This window comes from Pleurodeles waltl, unplaced genomic scaffold, assembly GCF_031143425.1.
Source record: "Pleurodeles waltl isolate 20211129_DDA unplaced genomic scaffold, aPleWal1.hap1.20221129 scaffold_70, whole genome shotgun sequence".
Taxonomy (NCBI): Eukaryota; Metazoa; Chordata; class Amphibia; order Caudata; family Salamandridae; genus Pleurodeles; species Pleurodeles waltl.
Window position 1 is genome coordinate 1,067,939 of NW_027150391.1, and position 16,866 is coordinate 1,084,804.

Sequence of the window (16,866 nt, forward strand, 5' to 3'; positions counted from 1 at the left end):
CCACCCGCAGGCAAAACAAGTAGAAAATATATGATTTTTAGCCCTAGCAGGGTCCCTCAGGGACCCCAGCACCAGGGTAGGAAGTCAGGGTGACTTTACCCTGGCCCCTTTTCTTTTTTGGGAATTTGTTTTCTGGGACTCGGGTGAAGCTGCGTCCCATGATGGCTACCAACACTTCCTTGTTGAAGTATTAGCAGCCAATTGGATATCAGCACGGGGGCAAATGAATCTGCAGAGGGGTCATGTCCCTAGATATCTATATTTTCTGGCCTTAAATTACTCCAAAACTACTGAATGGATTCACATGAAACCACAAAAAGTGTAATCTGCATAACAGAATCTAGCTTTGTTCCAAATTTAGTGTAATTCCGTTCACTTATTTTTCTGCCTCAAGCATTTACTGCGAGCAAAAGATGCATATAGGAAAGACAGAGGAAGAGAAAAACGAAAAAGCGTCACAAAGGGAGAAAGCAGAAAGCTGCAAGCGTGAGCTGAAGGGGCCGGGAGTGGCTGTAAATGGATTAAAGAGGTCTGAGATGGCTTTAGGATTATGCTGCCTCAGTAATCTGTGTGCGCACATTTAATTACAACAGCTCAATGTTTTCAAGGAGAGCTTTGGGCACCAGTAGGTTTATTTAAAAATTAACCACTGTTCTCTGGACACCAAATACCAAGGCTGGTATTGTTAAAAACACCTACTGCCTGTTTAAATAACTGCCAGGCACTCCCTGCCAATTTATCTCCCCCTGACAGGCTCCTGCTTTGTTCTTGTGTGATGGTTTTGGCGTCTTTCTCTTCCCCCCTCTCTGAGTTTTCAAGCTGTTCCGCTCCTAAATATCTGATGGAGACAAATCTGTGCGGGTCCCCAAAAACAAGGGCAGGTGCATCGAGTTGAAAACTAAGCCCTGGTATTTGGCCGCTTGTGTGAAGGTGTCAGACGAGGAGCTTCACACGGCGACCTTTGAACTCTATCCAAGTCACATCATAAAACTTTCAGCTTCTAATAGACGACCTGTTTTGCTTCCAGCGAGATAGATAGGTGACAAGTCTGTCATTATTTAGTGATCGTTGTCAACACTGGTGTGGGGTGAAGTAGAATTATGGACAAATAAAAACCTCAGGTCCCACCGAGATTTGAACTCGGATCGCTGGATTCAGAGTCCAGAGTGCTAACCATTACACCATGGAACCGGCTGAACCTGTCACCCCCACCGGAAGCTTTCATTCCTGGACTGCAGGGCCCCGACACCCGCTGGACTGATTATTTCTGACCTCTTTCCAATGAAGCTCTGGGGTGTCAGTCACTGCTGCTAAAATAATGGGGTAAATTCAAGGTCGTGATCCCTTTTTGATGCCAGAGAAATCACCTTCCTTTTCTGCTGGAGTCACCAACGCTAAAATGGCTTTAAAAGTTCACAAACCTTGTTTTTTCAGGTGTGGCTCGTCTTTCCATCACATGGTGCGGTGGGTTGGAGGTGACCCCCTCCTCCTTTCCGCTACTGTGGCCTCTTCCCGGCGGACTGCAGCTCCAGGGCTGCTTTTGGAGCCGGTTGAGCTGCCGTGAGATGGTTTAAATATTATTTGCCACGAGTGAGTGTAGTTTCCTGTCTGGCCCCTCACATTTCATCACATAAAGAATCCACAGCTAAAAGTGACCCCACTGTTAAACTTCGGTCACTTCCGCATCAGTGGACATGTTTGAGTTGATGTGAGGCCGAGTCCAGGCTCCTCCCCCCTCCAAGGTACCATCCTCTGCCTCCTGCTTTATTACAGCTCTGGGCCTGATTACAGCCGCAGGTACAAGTTGTGCTAGGTTTGTGCAGCCAGTGTTTTTGTGATAAAGCTCACACCCTTCATTTAACTGTGGCAGGTCCAGCCTCCGGACTTTAACAAGGGCAAAGGGGGCGGTATTAATGCACATACGGATTTTGGGGGCTATTGCCCAAAAACTTTAATATGGCGTAATCATTGCACCCAATAAAGTCAGAGCATCAGATATGTATCTCATGTGTAATTTCCACATCTGACAGGTCCTGCTCCTGGCCCGGTGCTCGGAGGGGGGGCCTCAGGGGAGTCACCGGACAGGGTCTTGTTTACACACGGGGTGGAGTGCAAGTTAGTGAAGCGCTGTAGCGCCGGTGCTGAGCCTTTCAAGCGCCACAATTCCATCAGGTGCACACAGCTCACACCTGAAATGCTGCTCAGTGACTGAGTGTAATTCAGAAGTGTTAGTTTGTGAAGTGGCTGTTGTCCGATCAACACTATCCTCTGGACCTACCTGGTATTACCTCCTGTGGGGAATGGCGTCTTCTTTACATTAAAAACAATAGCATTATAGGACATCAGGGCCTCACACACAGCTGTGAAACTTGTAAGAACGACGTGTGTGATGGGTATATAGTCACCAGGATGGCCGAGTGGTTAAGGCGTTGGACTTAAGATCCAATGGACATGTGTCCGCGTGGGTTCGAGCCCCACTTCTGGTAGAGATTTTATTCTCAGCCAAATATACATCTTGTTTCTAAATTATCACATTGTTACTGTTTATCCGCTGTGTCTACAAAAACCCAAAGGTAACATTCTTTCATCTGAAATAGATATAATCTCGTTATGTTTTTTCAAGTGAGGAAATCATAGTGCAGCGCCCCCTGGTGTTTGTGGGTGACGAGCACCTGTGAGATCACGTTTCTTTGTAGAACTTGAAAAACATAAATCGGTGACTCTGGAAAGAGACACATTTTCCGTATCCGGTTCCAGGTTGGACTGAGAGGTAACATGCACGAGCGCACCGGAAGCTTTTATTGGGGGTCTTACAAGGCTGACCCCAGGAGCTGCAGTCATGATTTGTGACAAGAGTGAGTTTGTCAGCTGTCACCTTTACTTCTCTGAAGCTGCACTGACAGCCAGAGCCCAGCTTCATGCAGCAGCTCACTATGAATTGGTAGAAAGAGCAAACCTAACAAGGGTTGTAGCTCACTCCTTAAATGTCTTACAGACTGGAAATGTTACATTAAAACAGCACGCATCAAGCACTCTTTGAAAAATATCACAAGTAAAACATTAGGTCACAGGTGAAAAAGTCTGAAATCACATGAATGTGGAAAGATCACACTCTGGAGATAGCGCCGGCCGCAGAGTACCACTGTCAGTCCCACTGAGGGGGGCTCAAGCATCTGCAGCCCCCTCTGTAATCCCATAGTGCCCCAAGGGCGCTAAAAAGGAGCTCACGCGCCTGTTGCGCCCCCGGACTGTATCTGTAATACAGGCCATGGTGGGAGAGTTTAATACCTGGGAGAATTACTTACACGGATTCAAGATGAATACTTACCGTTCTAGCCATGATCTGAGGAAATCTGTGTAAAAGTAACAGTGACTCGAACCCACGACCCTTGAATGTCTCCAAAGCTCCATATTAGTCCAACGCGTTATCCACAGGGCCACGGGGCCGCAGGATGTCTGTGGTTTGCTGGTGTCTGGCATCGGTGACAAGAGCACCACTGCCGGGTGTGTTTGTTATTATTTTATAAAGATTATTCGCGGTTCAATGACTGTCTCCTGGGGCGTCAGTTATTCCACTCACTCATATTTCCGCCCCACTGAAGACTTTTTCCAATGATTCTCCTAAGCGGGGTCTGGAGCTGTGGGTTATATTATTATCCGTCTGACTCGAAAACGCATTTATTATCAATCCCCCCCCCCCCCCCCCGCTCTCACCCCCGCGGGGGTCACGGAGAAGGAAGCTGCGGAGTGTCTCATCTCCCTCTCTCTCCTTCTTTCTCTTTCTGTGCTGCTCTCTCTCTCTCAGCTGGTTCTCTCTCCTGCACTCTCTTATCTCTCTCTCTCTCATGTAATTTGGGCGGAAAAAGAGGCTTTAGGCCGCTTCAGGTGCAGGTGCTGGTACAGAGCCTCCATCCGGCGCTGGTTGATCCTGGGCACCCGGAGCCTCCTTAATAACCGCAATGAAAAGGATTTAACAGCGACTTAGAGGGGGACAGATCACCCCTCGGTAACATGTCACAGGATACATCACATCCCTCATTACCTGGGATTATGAGGGTGCATCAACCTTCTCTTACCCATCTGCCGAAATAGCTCAGTTGGGAGAGCGTTAGACTGAAGATCTAAAGGTCCCTGGTTCGATCCCGGGTTTCGGCAGCAGGGGCACTTTTGTGACTTTTTTGGTATTTATATATAATTTCCTCCACACTCCCCTCATTTATTTCCCCTCTGGTTTTGCGTTGTCCCTCCTGCCCCCTCCCTCTCGCTTTCAAACCATCATTCTTCTGATCCCACCCCTTTCCCCCCTCCTTCCTCACCTCAGCCCTTCCTCATCCCCCTTGCGGACTCCTCCTCTTCGTCAGTGTCTTTAATGCTCAGAACAGTTTCTCTTTTCTGTGTAACCTCCGCGTTCACCGATCTGAGGTTTTAATGCATTTTTAGAGACGGGAACAGGTGCTGCGGCTGCCGAGGAAACTCATCATCTAAACCGTCTCAGGTCTCAGGCGTGAGAGAGACATTCCCTCCCATCTAACCTCCACCATCAGACCCTCTGTCCATGTGCTGTGCGCGGCTTGTCACAGCGGAGCCGGGATTCTGAGTCTGGAAATAAGAGCGGTTCTCCATCTCTGCGGAGCTCAGTGCACAGCAGCCCTCTCCCTCGGTGCGGGGGTTCAGTTTAAAGTCATTTCATCACTTTTAACCTGTCTCTGCTTCTAACACCCTATCAGACTCTCCCCTCGCCCTCTCATGTCCCTCACCCCTGTCACAGTCAACAACCTCCCACCCGGCAACTTGTCAGCACTGACAGAGCTGTGAGTGATTCTATTTTTAAAGCGCTTTCATCATTTTTCGATATGCCACAGGTCCTGCTTCTAACACACCATGAGGCCCTTTCTTTACCCTCCCATCTCCCTCTCACCCCCTCCCGCCACACATCACCCCCCAAACAATAACTTGTCAGCAGTGGCAGAGCTGAGAGTGACTCAGGGGACTGGTGGTGGAGGCTTTGGGGGTTCAGACGTGGGGGTTCAGAGCCCAGTCACTGCTGTGGTGTCATCAGCCAGGAACTCATCTGTGAACACAAAAGGGCCCCCGCTGCCTCACTGTATTCACCAGAGGGGGCGTCTCATTCCTTTACACCCGGGCGCTATCCTAGTGACCAGTTAAAGGTCCCTTAGTAACAGGTCCCGGGCAGCAGTGACAGCAACTCCGGGGGGCACAGGTGGAGCCCAGTAGCCTCTGCCGTGTGGTCTCAAGGAACAGACAATGGGGCCTTATACACAAGCCCCGGGTGCCCCCGAAGCGTCCCTTCTTGTGATGCGCTCGTGGCGCGGACTGTAGACCCATACCTACGAGGCAAAGTGAGGCCACGTTGCATGGCTTTTCATGACCTCATAGATATGGAGTAAGGCAAGGCACGCAAGTCGCTGAGTTGCCTTATTCTGCATCTGGAGGCCGGTCCATGGGTGTTGCGTTGGGTTTTCTCATGCAACACACATGGGTTTTGACACGTTCTCAGATTTACAAGGACTTGTAAACATGGGAATGCGTCAAAACCGTACGCCTCCCAGGGGAGGCGTAACAAGACAAAATATCTTTATTTCTCCTAGTTTTTTCCTCTTTCTATTTGCGCTGCACTCTGCTCAATGGACTGTTTTTGTGCAGGAAGAGTCTTTTCCACAATGCAGACACCCATGCATCATGGTGCGTGGGTGCCTGCGATAGCACTATGCAGCCAAAAGGGCGCCAGCGCAGGGGGACAGGACAGAAATGCACAGTATTTCGTAAATTAAGTGCATGTCTGCCATTCCCCTGTGGCTCAGGGAAGCACAGCACGGTTACTTGCTGCGCTGCCCTGCGCTACGGGGCTTGTACATATGCCCCAAAGTTTATAGAAAATAGTAGGCTGTTGTGATGTTGCACTTAGAAAAACAGCTGGAGGGTGTCCTGAAGTAGAACAAACCCCATGAGGGAGTGGGGTTGCTCTAGGTGTCTTCACAGTACTTATTAAAAGGGTAGTGTTTGCGTCATGTCTGGTCATACTGAATACAGAAATGTCTCTCAGTAGCCTCAGGGTAGGGGCTGTTTTTATATCTTGGCCCCCTGCCCTGAGAGAACACACACAGCTTTCTGCCACCAAATACCAAGGCTGGTCTTCTAAAAACACCTGCTGCCTCTTTAAATAACTGACAGGCACTCCCTGCCACTTTATCTCCCCCTGACATGCATTTCATCCATCAATTTTTGTATGCTTTTAGAAAGTTAGTATTTTCTTCTCCTAATCATTTGGTACCTGCACCCTGCTTCCTGGGTCACAGGACTAGGTGTAGTTGGCATTTAGTCTTCGTTTATCCCTTCCATACAGCCACATCAAAAGAGGACTGGGTGTTGGCAGGATGGGCCATGCTGACAGGAAGAGCGGTGCAGTTGAGCAGATCACCACTTGCACTTAAAATGTACTGCCTCAGCACAAGCACAAAGAACTCACACTAGCCGTTTGTGACCCCAGACATCCTGGGACAAGAGTAAAGAGTCAGGAAATTCCAGACACTTCTGTGGGGAGACACTCCAGAAGTTTTTTCCTACTTCAAAGCTGGCACCAGGTATAAAAGTAGGACCCTCAAATCCACTCTTCAGTTCACTTCTGGACGGTTTAGGTGGAGCTCAGCTAAACCTCTCTGAAGAGTTATAGTGCTAGCGAAACACATGTCAGGGGTTGCTTTTGCACATTCCAGGTTGGATGGAATAGTTTTTTACCAATTCAAAGCTGTAATACTGTGACTGGAGAGGTGAAAGACTTTTGTCATTTACAGCTCGGCAAGGATGGCACTGTGCTAATCCTATGCTTAAAGACTTTGCTGTATCAATGGCAAAAGATTTTGTCATTTGCTAGCTCGGCATGGATGGCACTGTGCTAATCCCATGCTTAAAAAACTTTGCTACAAAAACAGACATTTGAGGTGAGCAAACGTAGAGTGTCGCTGGAGTTGTAGGGTGCTCCATACTGGAGCAGCTCTCCACCTAAATCTCTTCTCTTTTGTATAATTTATGCATCACTCTAAACCTGAAAGGGTTTTGTTTTGATATATATTATATATATATTCAACAGTAATAGTTATACTATTACTCGTGCACTAAGGTAACTATAACTCGCATCCCCGACATTCACAATTTTCGCATCAATGATTTTATTGCAAATGCTGCAGTTATATTATGAATGATGTCATAAAAGAGGTAATTACTGATGTAATATGCAGGGTAATTAGCAGTGCATGGCAAGGGTGTGAGTTATAGTTGCCTTATGGCACGAGTTATAGCTTCTTGAGATAAGTATAATTAAACTGTTGAATTACTATGGTTTTCTGCATGTAAAATCTGAACCTAACTACATTGTTGTAGGAAAGTACCATCTTTCTTGGCATGTTACCCCCAATTTTACATGTATGTCAGTATGTTTTTGCCTGCCTCACTGGGATCCTGCTAGCCAGGACCCCAGTGCTCATAGTATGTGGCCTAAATGTGTATGCCTGTGTAGTGCCTAACTGTGTCACTGAGGATATGCTAATCAGAACCTCAGTGCTCATGCTCTCTCTGTCTGTAAATTTGTCACTATAGACTAGTGACTACATTTACCAATTTCAATTGGCATACTGGACCCCTCCCTTATAAGTCCCTAGTATAGTGTACCTAGGTACCCAGGGCATTGGGGTTCCAGGAGCTCCATATGGGCTGCAGCATTTCTTTTGCCACCCATAGGGAGCTCAGACAAACCTTTACACAGGACTGCCATTGCAGCCTGAGTGAAATAACGTACACATTATTTCACAGCCATTTTCACTGCACTTAAGTAACTTATAAGTCACCTATATGTCTAACCTTCCCTTGCAGAAGGTTAGGTGCAAAGTTACTAAGTGTGAGGGCACCCTTGCACTAGCAAAGGTGCCCCCACATAGTTCAGGGCCATTTCCCCGGACTTTGTGAGTGCGGGGACACCATTACACGTGTGCACTACATATAGGTCAATACCTATATGTAGCTTCACAGTGGTAACTCCGAATATGGTCATGTAACATGTCTAAGATCATGGAATTGTCCCTCCATTCCAAATCTGGTATTGGGGAGCCAATTCCATGCACACTGGGGGATCCACTATGGACCCCCAGTACTGCCAAGCCAGCTATCTGGGGTTTTCTCTGCAGCTACAGTTGCTGCCACCCCACAGAGAGGGTTCTGTCCTCCTGGGGTCTGGGCAGCCCAGTCCCAGGAATGCAGAACAAAGCATGTCCTTTGGGAACAGGGTGTTACACCCTCTCCCTTTGGAAATAGGTGTGAAAGGCTGGGGAGGGATAGCCTCTCCCAGCCTCATGAAATGCTTTGAAGGGCACAGATGGTGCCCTCCTTGCATAAGCCAGTCTGCACCGGTTTAGGGAACCCCCAGTCCCTGCTCTGGCGCGAAACTGGGAAATGGAAAGGGGAGTGACCACTCCTCTGTCCATCACCACCCCAGGGGTGGTACCCAGAGATCCTCCAGTGTGTCTCAGACCTCTGCCATCTTGTTTTCAGAGGTGTGGGGGCACTCGGGAGGCCACTGAGTCACCAGTGGCAGCAGGTGACGCCAGAGACCCCTCCTGATAGCGCATACCTGACTAGGTGGCCAATCCTCCTCTGAGGGCTATTTAGGGTCTCTTCAGTGGGATTTTCCTCAGATTACGACTTGCAAGAATTCATCAGGGTTCCACTGCACTTCTACCTTTGACTTCTGCCAAGGATCGACCGCTGACTGCTCCAGGATGCCTGCAAAACTGCAGCAAAGTAGCCAAAAGATGCCAGCGACATTGCAGCACCTAATCCTGCCGGCTTTCTCGACTGTTTACTGGTGGTGCATGCTCTGGGGGCTTTCTGCCTTCCCCCTGCACTGGAAGCCACGAAGAAATCTCCTGTGGGTCAACAGAATCTTCCCCCTGCTCCAGAAGGGCACCAAACTTCAGCTTCACTGGTACTCTGGGTCCCCTCTTATCCTGACGAGCGTGGCCCCTGGAACACAGGTGGTGGACCCAAGTGATCCAGACTGTCCAGTGGTCCACCTGTCTGAATTTGGAGGAGGTAAGTCCTTGCCTCCCCTCCGAAGACAGTAATCCTGTGCACTGTGTGATTTGCAATTACAAGGGCTTCTGTGCTCATTTCCAAGAAATCCTGCATGCACAGCTGAGCCTAGGTCCCCAGCAGTCTGTCCTGTGATGCTCAGCTCCCTGAGTTGACCTCCAGTGTCGTGGGACCTCTCTTTGCAGTGTTGAGATGACCACCATGTTCAGACTTCTTGTACCCGTATTCAAGAACTTCTGCGGGTGCTTCCAGGCTGTCCATGAGCTCTCCACATTGCTGAGGGCCCCCTCTGTCTCCTCTCCCAAGTGGCGACATCCTGGTACTTCCTGGGCCCGGGCAGCACCCTTTTTCTCCAACTGCAACTCTTGCAGGTAGCAAGGCTTGTTTGTGGTATTTTGCCAAGGAAACAACTCTGCATCCTCCAGCACACCATGGAACATCTTCTGCATGAAGAAGAACTTCCTACCTCCTTTCGTTGTTGCAAAACCTGCAGCTTCTTCCAACCGGAGGCAGCGATTTTGCACCTTCATCCGGGGTTTAGCGGGCTCCTGCCCCCTGGACACTTTAGCGACTCTTGTACTTGGTCCCCTTCCTTTGCAGGTCTTCAGAATCAGGAATCTGTCTTCAGTGCTATGCAGTCTGTTGTGGTCCTTGCAAAATCCTTTATCACTACTTTAGTGTGTTCTTGGGGTAATAGAAGTACTTTACTTCTACTTTCCAGGGCCTTGGGGTGGGGTCTCCTTTACACCCTTGGTGTTTTCTCACACTCCCAGTGACCCTCTGCACACTACACTTGCCTAGGGGTGCATTTGTGGTTCGCATTCCACTTTCTTAGTATATGGTTTGTGTTGCCCCTTGGCCTATTGCATCCTATGGTATTTTACAGTGTTTGCACTACTTTCTGACAGTTTTACTTACCTAATTTGTTTAGTTGTGTTTATTTTGCGTATGTTACTTACCTCCTAAGGGAGTATATCCTCTGAGATATTTTTGGCACATTGTCACTAAAATAAAGTACCTTTATTTTTAGTAACTATGACTATTGTCTTTCTTATGATATAGTACCTTCATGTTTACCTGTATTACTGGTTGATTTTTTAATTCGTTTATGCTTTATGGTTTGTAAATAAGTATGCTTTGGACCAGAAGTGGGAAGCTTCATATTTTACTGTATTGCTGGTTGATCATTGAATTTTTTTTGCTTTCAGCTTACCCTCCCCTTTTCTTATGTAATTTAAGATTTTTAAATTGTTTTCTGCTTTGATGGTTATGCTGACCGAATGAAGCTTGTGTTTAATAATAATAGTACCTATATGATATAAGTGGTATTGCATGAGCTTTGCATGTCTCCTAGTTCAGCCTTGGCTGCTCTGCTATAGCTACCTCTATCAGCCTAAGGTGCTATAACACTACTACACTCTACTAATAAGGGATAACTGGACCTGGTATAAGGTGCAAGTACTCTTGGAACCCCCTACAAGCCAGGCCAGCCTCCTACAATTGTCCCTCTAACCTTTGCTTTTTTAGTGAATTTTGAATATTTTTTTAATTCTATTTCCTAATTGTCACGTCCCTGTAACCTTTCTTTTTGCACTGAATTCCTGTTTTTTAAAATGTTAAGTAACATTTAATTACCCTACATTAATCCATCCACCGGTGTGCACAGCCTTCGCCCAGGCCCTGCGGAAACCCCTCCATAGTCACCAGCCCCATGCCACAAACAGCCGTGTGCGGCAGGGTGTGGCAGCAGGGCCAGGAACCCATTCAATGGGGCCCAGCCAATTAGTAAAAGGAAAGGGGGTGTTCATTTGGTCCCCCCCTCCTGGGGCCGATTTTGGCCCCAGGGACACCATACTGCCAGGACCTGGCGACTTCTTGCTGGTTTTCCTGGCCCCAGCAAGGGCAACCAGTGTGCACTTTTGGGGGGCGTGGGCTGACCCTGAATGCCCCACTGAACCCTGCCAGCTCTCCGCCTCCAGTGGGAGCTGGCATTGCTCCTGCACGCAGGTGGGAGCAATTTTTTATCTGTTTTCTGGCCTGCTTGACAGTGGGCAGGGAAACAGATGAAAAGTCTGCTCCCAGTGGGTGATAGCAGTTTTCCTGCTTCCACCTGCTGGGTTTGGACTTACAGTTTGCTCAAAGTTCCAAGGGTGGGCACCTCGGGACATGGGGAACAGGTCTGGGAAATGTGGTCCCCAGGGCCATTGATGGGTCCAGGAGGCGGATCCACATGGCCCCCTCTTTTGTATATGTATGGCTGGGCTCCGGGGAGGTGGTGGTTCTGGGGGCCAAAAACAGCCCAGGAGGAATGTCCGTGCAGCCCCACCTTCCCCTATAGAAAATCAGCCTAGTCCCAGGGAGGTGGTGGTCCCTGGGGTCAAAGGAGGCAGGTCAATGTGGTTCCTCCTTTCCTTACAAACATTGGCCTTGTTATCTTTTTGAAACTTAATTTTTGAACGTAGACTGGGGATAAATTTACGTACATGTGCAGAGATATTTGTGATATAAAGAAGTACATTAATTCTACTTAAACATATATGGTGGAAGTACTCATTCTATATACGTAACATTTTAAGGTATGATTTTGGCACTTTAGGAATGTGTTATTCAGGAGGCTCTGATGATAAGAAGTTTGACATGGTTGCATTTATATGTCTCCTATAAATAAATCCTTTAGTTTACTGATTACAGCAACATTAGTGAGAAAAATATATATATAATATATACATATATATATATATATATGTTATATATATATATTCACTGGGAACAACAAAGGTTATAGGGCTGTTACAGTTAGTCATACATTTTAAACGTAAACAACAAAGAACAGTGGCTGTGTACAATGTTCTCAACTCCTATACATATGTATATTATAATCAAGGCAACGCAGTCAATATGTTATTAGCAAGTAACTTAATGGGTGTCCAACTGGTGAGCATCCAGCCACCAAGAATGCAGATAGCATCATATGAATATCATAGGATGCTGTAAAGTTCATAAGTATGTACCAGGGCACACCATGTACATCCAGTTAGCTTCCGTGTGTATCAATGAAGATTCCAATTTGAAAATTATGTGTAGTAGCGTTTATTGTTCATCCAAATGTTCCATAAGGTTGTATCCATCATACATCAAGAGAAACAACAGCCAACATGTGTTAGGTCAACATGACTTCCTCAAGGCTGTACGGTGTATACACAAAAGGAGAAAAAAGCAAAAGGAATTTTTCTATTATTTTGGACGAATATATGTAATTATATGTACAGTACTAACACAGACAAAAAAGAAGAAAAAGTGAAGTAAAAAAGTGAAAAAGTGGAAAACCGGTGATGTTGAAAGGGAATGGTGTACACCCAGGGTGAACCATTAATGCAGAATATAGAGATACAAAATAAAAATACAGAATCAAATGAAATATCCATGGTTTGTACTACACGATAGAGTAGAAATACAAAGAGGTGTTGACATGGAAAAAGCTTCCAATTGGTGATAAGAAAGACTCCCCGGAATGCCCATGCCTGTAAAGCGGGAAATAAGAGAAAGATATATGGACAACCTACCAATGGAAAATGAGTTTCCAATTATCAACTGTTTAGAAGAAGTAAATTCAAAAGCACCAAGACGTCCTATTGGTGCATTTCTTGAGATCATTGTGTAGGAGTCAGGTAGATCTAAATGAAACAGACACAACTATGATAAGCCTATAGGAAAAGTAAAAACAACCATGGAGAAAGGTGTAAAGAGAAAATGCACCGACCAATAATCAAACAACTTATCCAAGGGCCACAAAAATATCGAAAAGACCGAAAAGTACATTATTTTCCTACTTCTGGCGATAACAAAGCAGTGAAATGAGTATTTCCTAGAGACAGAAAGTTTTACCAAAACCAGCCAAGGTCCCAGTTTTGTGTAGTCCAGCCTGTTTCATAGGCGAATGCCCATCTTGGCAATAATCAGTGTGATTATAACTTTAAAAAAACTAAGTCTGGAAATCGTATGCCGAGAAGCAGCATATTACGGGTGAAGACCGCTGATCAAATAAATTACCATCAATTGTTACCTAGGTGTCCTGGGTTTACGTAAAACTGAAGAGAAAAATATATCTCTTTAGTCAAATGAACGCTGCAAAGTAAAGTGGTGGTGGTCATTTCTTAAATTCTCTGGTCTAAACAGAACTAAAACGTAGACATCAATGGACACAAAATATACTTGTAAGAAAGTTCCCCGACCCTCCAAAAGCATTAACATACTAACGCCATTGGTCTGTCATACCACGAAGCGTAGCCTGACAAAACAAAATCCCAGTAAAAAGGTAATTGTACACACTGTAATATCTGTGGATTTGTGTTGGACAGACTCAAACCCTCAACAGACAGTGTGATGGTGTGTGATCCTCACACTTGAACTATCATTTTTTTTGTCAACTATCCAGTTTTTTTAGCCTTTGATGTGCTGTCTGGGACCACAGAGGAGCCGCCGTCCCTACATATTTTTTTTAATTTATAATCTGACCTTTATGGGCTATCTGGGACCGTGGGGGAAGTCCCAAAGCCTCCCCTGAGGTCTCTGACTATTTTTTTTCCCTTAGTACATGCCCTTTATGGGCTATCTGCAAACACAGAGTAAGCCTCAAGGCCTCCACTGAGGTCCCTATTATATTTTGTTCTTAGTACATGCTCTTTATGGGCTATTTGGGACCACAGGAGAAGCCTGTGGTCCCATTGCTTCAGCAAGCAAGGAGCTGCTTTTAACAGCAACTCAGTAATTGGTGAAACAAACCTTTCATCTCCTTTCCTTGCAGGCATACCTGTGTGCAGGGAACGGATATGAATACTCCGCTCTGTGCTAGCGGGACCTGCTTGACAGGTCCCACTGTCAGAAACCGGAGTGTTTGCTGTGACTATGTCCCGGGGGTGAGCACCCCCTGACATAGCAGAGATGGTCCAGGAGGGTGGCGGCCCCCAGGGCCATCAGTGGCTCCTCAAGGGGGCTGCACAGCCCCCCTCTAATGTGGACATAGCCCTGGGAAGGTGGTGGCCACCAGGGCTATCAGTGGCTCCTCAAGGGGGCTGCTCAGGCCCTCTCTAATGCAGACATTGCCCAGGGAAGGTGGTGGTCACCAGGGCTACAGCTCCCCCAGTCAATATTAATGAAGTCCCGGGGAGGTGGTGGTCCCGGGGTCTGTGGGGGAGGCCATCTGGCCTCCCCAACCTTAAAAAATAATTTTGCCCCGGTAAGTTGGTGGTCCCCGAGGGACGGGGCTGTGCGGTCCCCCGCCAATTTTATAAAATCGTCCTGGCAAGGTGGAGGTCCCCGGAGCTTATTAAAGTCCAAGGAGGGGGGCCCCATGAGCCCCCCTCCTCTATTAAGTCACAAATGCCCTTGAAACCGACCTACCCGGGGAAACCAAATAGAAAACGTGGGGACCATGTTTTTGTTTTTTTTAAATCTTGGAAAAATCTGCTGATCTGTCTGTGGATTTTTTCATTTTTTTTTAAAAAAAAATGCTTTTTAGCCTTGGCAGGGTCCCTCAGGGACCCCTGCACTAGGGTAGGAAGTCAGGGTGACTCTACCCTGGCCCCTTTTTTTGGCTTTTTTGTCTGGGACTCGGCTGAAGCTGAGACCCATGATGGCTACCATCACTTCCCCGTTGAAGTGTCAGCAGCCAATCAAATTGGACCTGCGGCGGAGTCGTGTCCCTAAATATTTATATTTTCTGGCCTTAAATTACTCCAAAACTACTGAACGGATTAACACAAAACCACAAAAAGTGTAATCTGCGGAACAGAATCTATCTTTGTTCCAGATTTGGTGTAATTCCGATCAGTGGTTCGGGCAGTAGGTGTGTCTAAATGTCCAATGGAAAAATGAATGGGGAAAACGCATTTTGCTCCCCTCCACTCCCCCCTTTTCCTTGGTCCCCACTTGACTGATCACCCCAAAACTTTCAGGGCAACTGGGCAAAGTATAAGTTTTTACATTTTCGTGAAGATGCGTCAAGCATTGCCAAAGTTATTGACAAAAGAAAAAATGCTCAGTCTATTGAAACTAGGTCCTAACTATAACTACCTAGTGGCGACTGCCACTAGGTGCTATATATATATGTATATATATATATATCAAAAACGAAGTTGTCCTCATGTGAAAGCGCACTCCCAACAGGTTATATAAACGGGATGAAAAAGCAAAGCCAGCAACTCACATTGAATTTCTTTAAGCAGTTTCATTATTCCAGGCCTTTGGTTATAAAATCATCTCTGGACACGTGTTTCTAGGTCAATCCTTTCTTCAGCAGAGAAAAATATAGAAGTGTTTCACCCTCGTAGGTGCAGCCAGTGCTGGAAGTGTTCCAGGCATTTCTTTCTTGTTGAAAAGACCGGCATAGCTTCAGCTTGTGTAATTGCAGGCACCTGATTGGTCTCTTTAAATACCAGTCCGCCCCAGTGGGCCTCTCAACTGAGTACAGTGCATGCTGGTTATGGTGGTCCTGCAATTTTTTTATTTTTGCCCCAAGTGGGTTGCTGGAGCCAAACGAAATAATGAACCCAAGTGCAAAACCTATGTAGGCGAATCCAAAGTAAAATTGTCAGATTTGCTGTGAATATCCCAACCTGACTGCTCTTATGTGACAATCCATTTTTAGTCACACAGACCTGCTAGATACACGTGTCCAGAGATGATTTTATAACCAAAGGTCCCCAAAAACAAGGGCAGGTGCATCAGGTTGAAAACTAAGCCCTGGTATTTGGCCGCTTGTGTGAAAGTGTCAGACGAGGAGCTTCACACTGCGACCTTTGAACTCTATCAACTTCACTCCATAAAAACTTTCAGCTTCTAAAAGACTTCTGCTTCCAGCGAGATAGATAGGTGACAGGTCTGTCATTATTTAGTGATCGTTGTCAACACTGGTGTGGGGTGAAGTAGAATTATGGAGAAATAAAAACCTCAGGTCCCACCGAGATTTGAACTCGGATCGCTGGATTCAGAGTCCAGAGTGCTGACCATTACACCATGGAACCGGCTGGTAGAAGACCCCCACCGGAAGCTTTCATTCCTGGACTGCAGGGCCCTGACACCCGCTGGACTGATTATTTCTGACCTCTTTCCAATGAAGCTCTGGGGTGTCAGTCAATGCTGCTAAAATAATGGGGTAAATTCAAGGTCGTCATCCCTTTTTGATGCCAGAGAAATCACCTTCCTTTTCTGCTGGAGTCTCCAACGCTAAGGTGGCTTTAAAAGTTCACAAACCTTGTTTTTTCAGGTGTGGCTCGTCTTTCCATCACATGGTGCGGTGGGTTCAAGGTGGCCCCCTCCTCCTTTCCGCTACTCTGGCCTCTTCCCGGCGGACTGCAGCTCCAGGGCCGCTTTTGCAGCTGGTTGAGCTGCAGTGAGATGGTTTAAATATTATTTGCCACGAGTGAGTTTAGTTTCCTGTCTGGCCCCTCACATTTCATCACATAAAGAATCTGTTCCGACAGCTAAAAGTGACCCCACTGTTAAACTTCGGTCACTTCCGCATCAGTGGACATGTTTGAGTTGATGTGAGGCCGAGTCCAGGCTCCTCCCTCCTCCAAGGTACCATCCTCTGCCTCCTGCTTTATTACATCTCTGGGCCTGATTACATCCGCAGGTACAAGTTGTGCTAGGTTTTTGCAGCCAGTGTTTTTGTGATAAAGCTCACACCCTTCATTTAACTGCGGCAGGTCCATCCTCCGGACTTTAACAAGGGCAAAGGGGGCGGTATTAATGCACATACTGATT

At 46.7% G+C, this 16,866-nt stretch overlaps 4 non-coding genes across 4 annotated transcripts; 2 read left to right on the forward strand and 2 right to left on the reverse strand.

The window, feature by feature from the left end:
- Positions 1-1,119: 1,119 nt before the first annotated feature.
- On the reverse strand, positions 1,120-1,191 carry TRNAQ-CUG (transfer RNA glutamine (anticodon CUG)). Its single transcript has one exon. It is a non-coding gene; the product is annotated as a tRNA-Gln (tRNA).
- Positions 1,192-2,403: 1,212 nt separating this feature from the next.
- Positions 2,404-2,486, forward strand: TRNAL-UAA (transfer RNA leucine (anticodon UAA)). Its single transcript has one exon. It is a non-coding gene; the product is annotated as a tRNA-Leu (tRNA).
- A 1,596-nt stretch (positions 2,487-4,082) lies between these two features.
- On the forward strand, positions 4,083-4,155 carry TRNAF-GAA (transfer RNA phenylalanine (anticodon GAA)). The gene has a single exon. It is a non-coding gene; the product is annotated as a tRNA-Phe (tRNA).
- Positions 4,156-16,052: 11,897 nt separating this feature from the next.
- On the reverse strand, positions 16,053-16,124 carry TRNAQ-CUG (transfer RNA glutamine (anticodon CUG)). The gene has a single exon. It is a non-coding gene; the product is annotated as a tRNA-Gln (tRNA).
- Between the last annotated feature and the right edge of the window lie 742 nt (positions 16,125-16,866).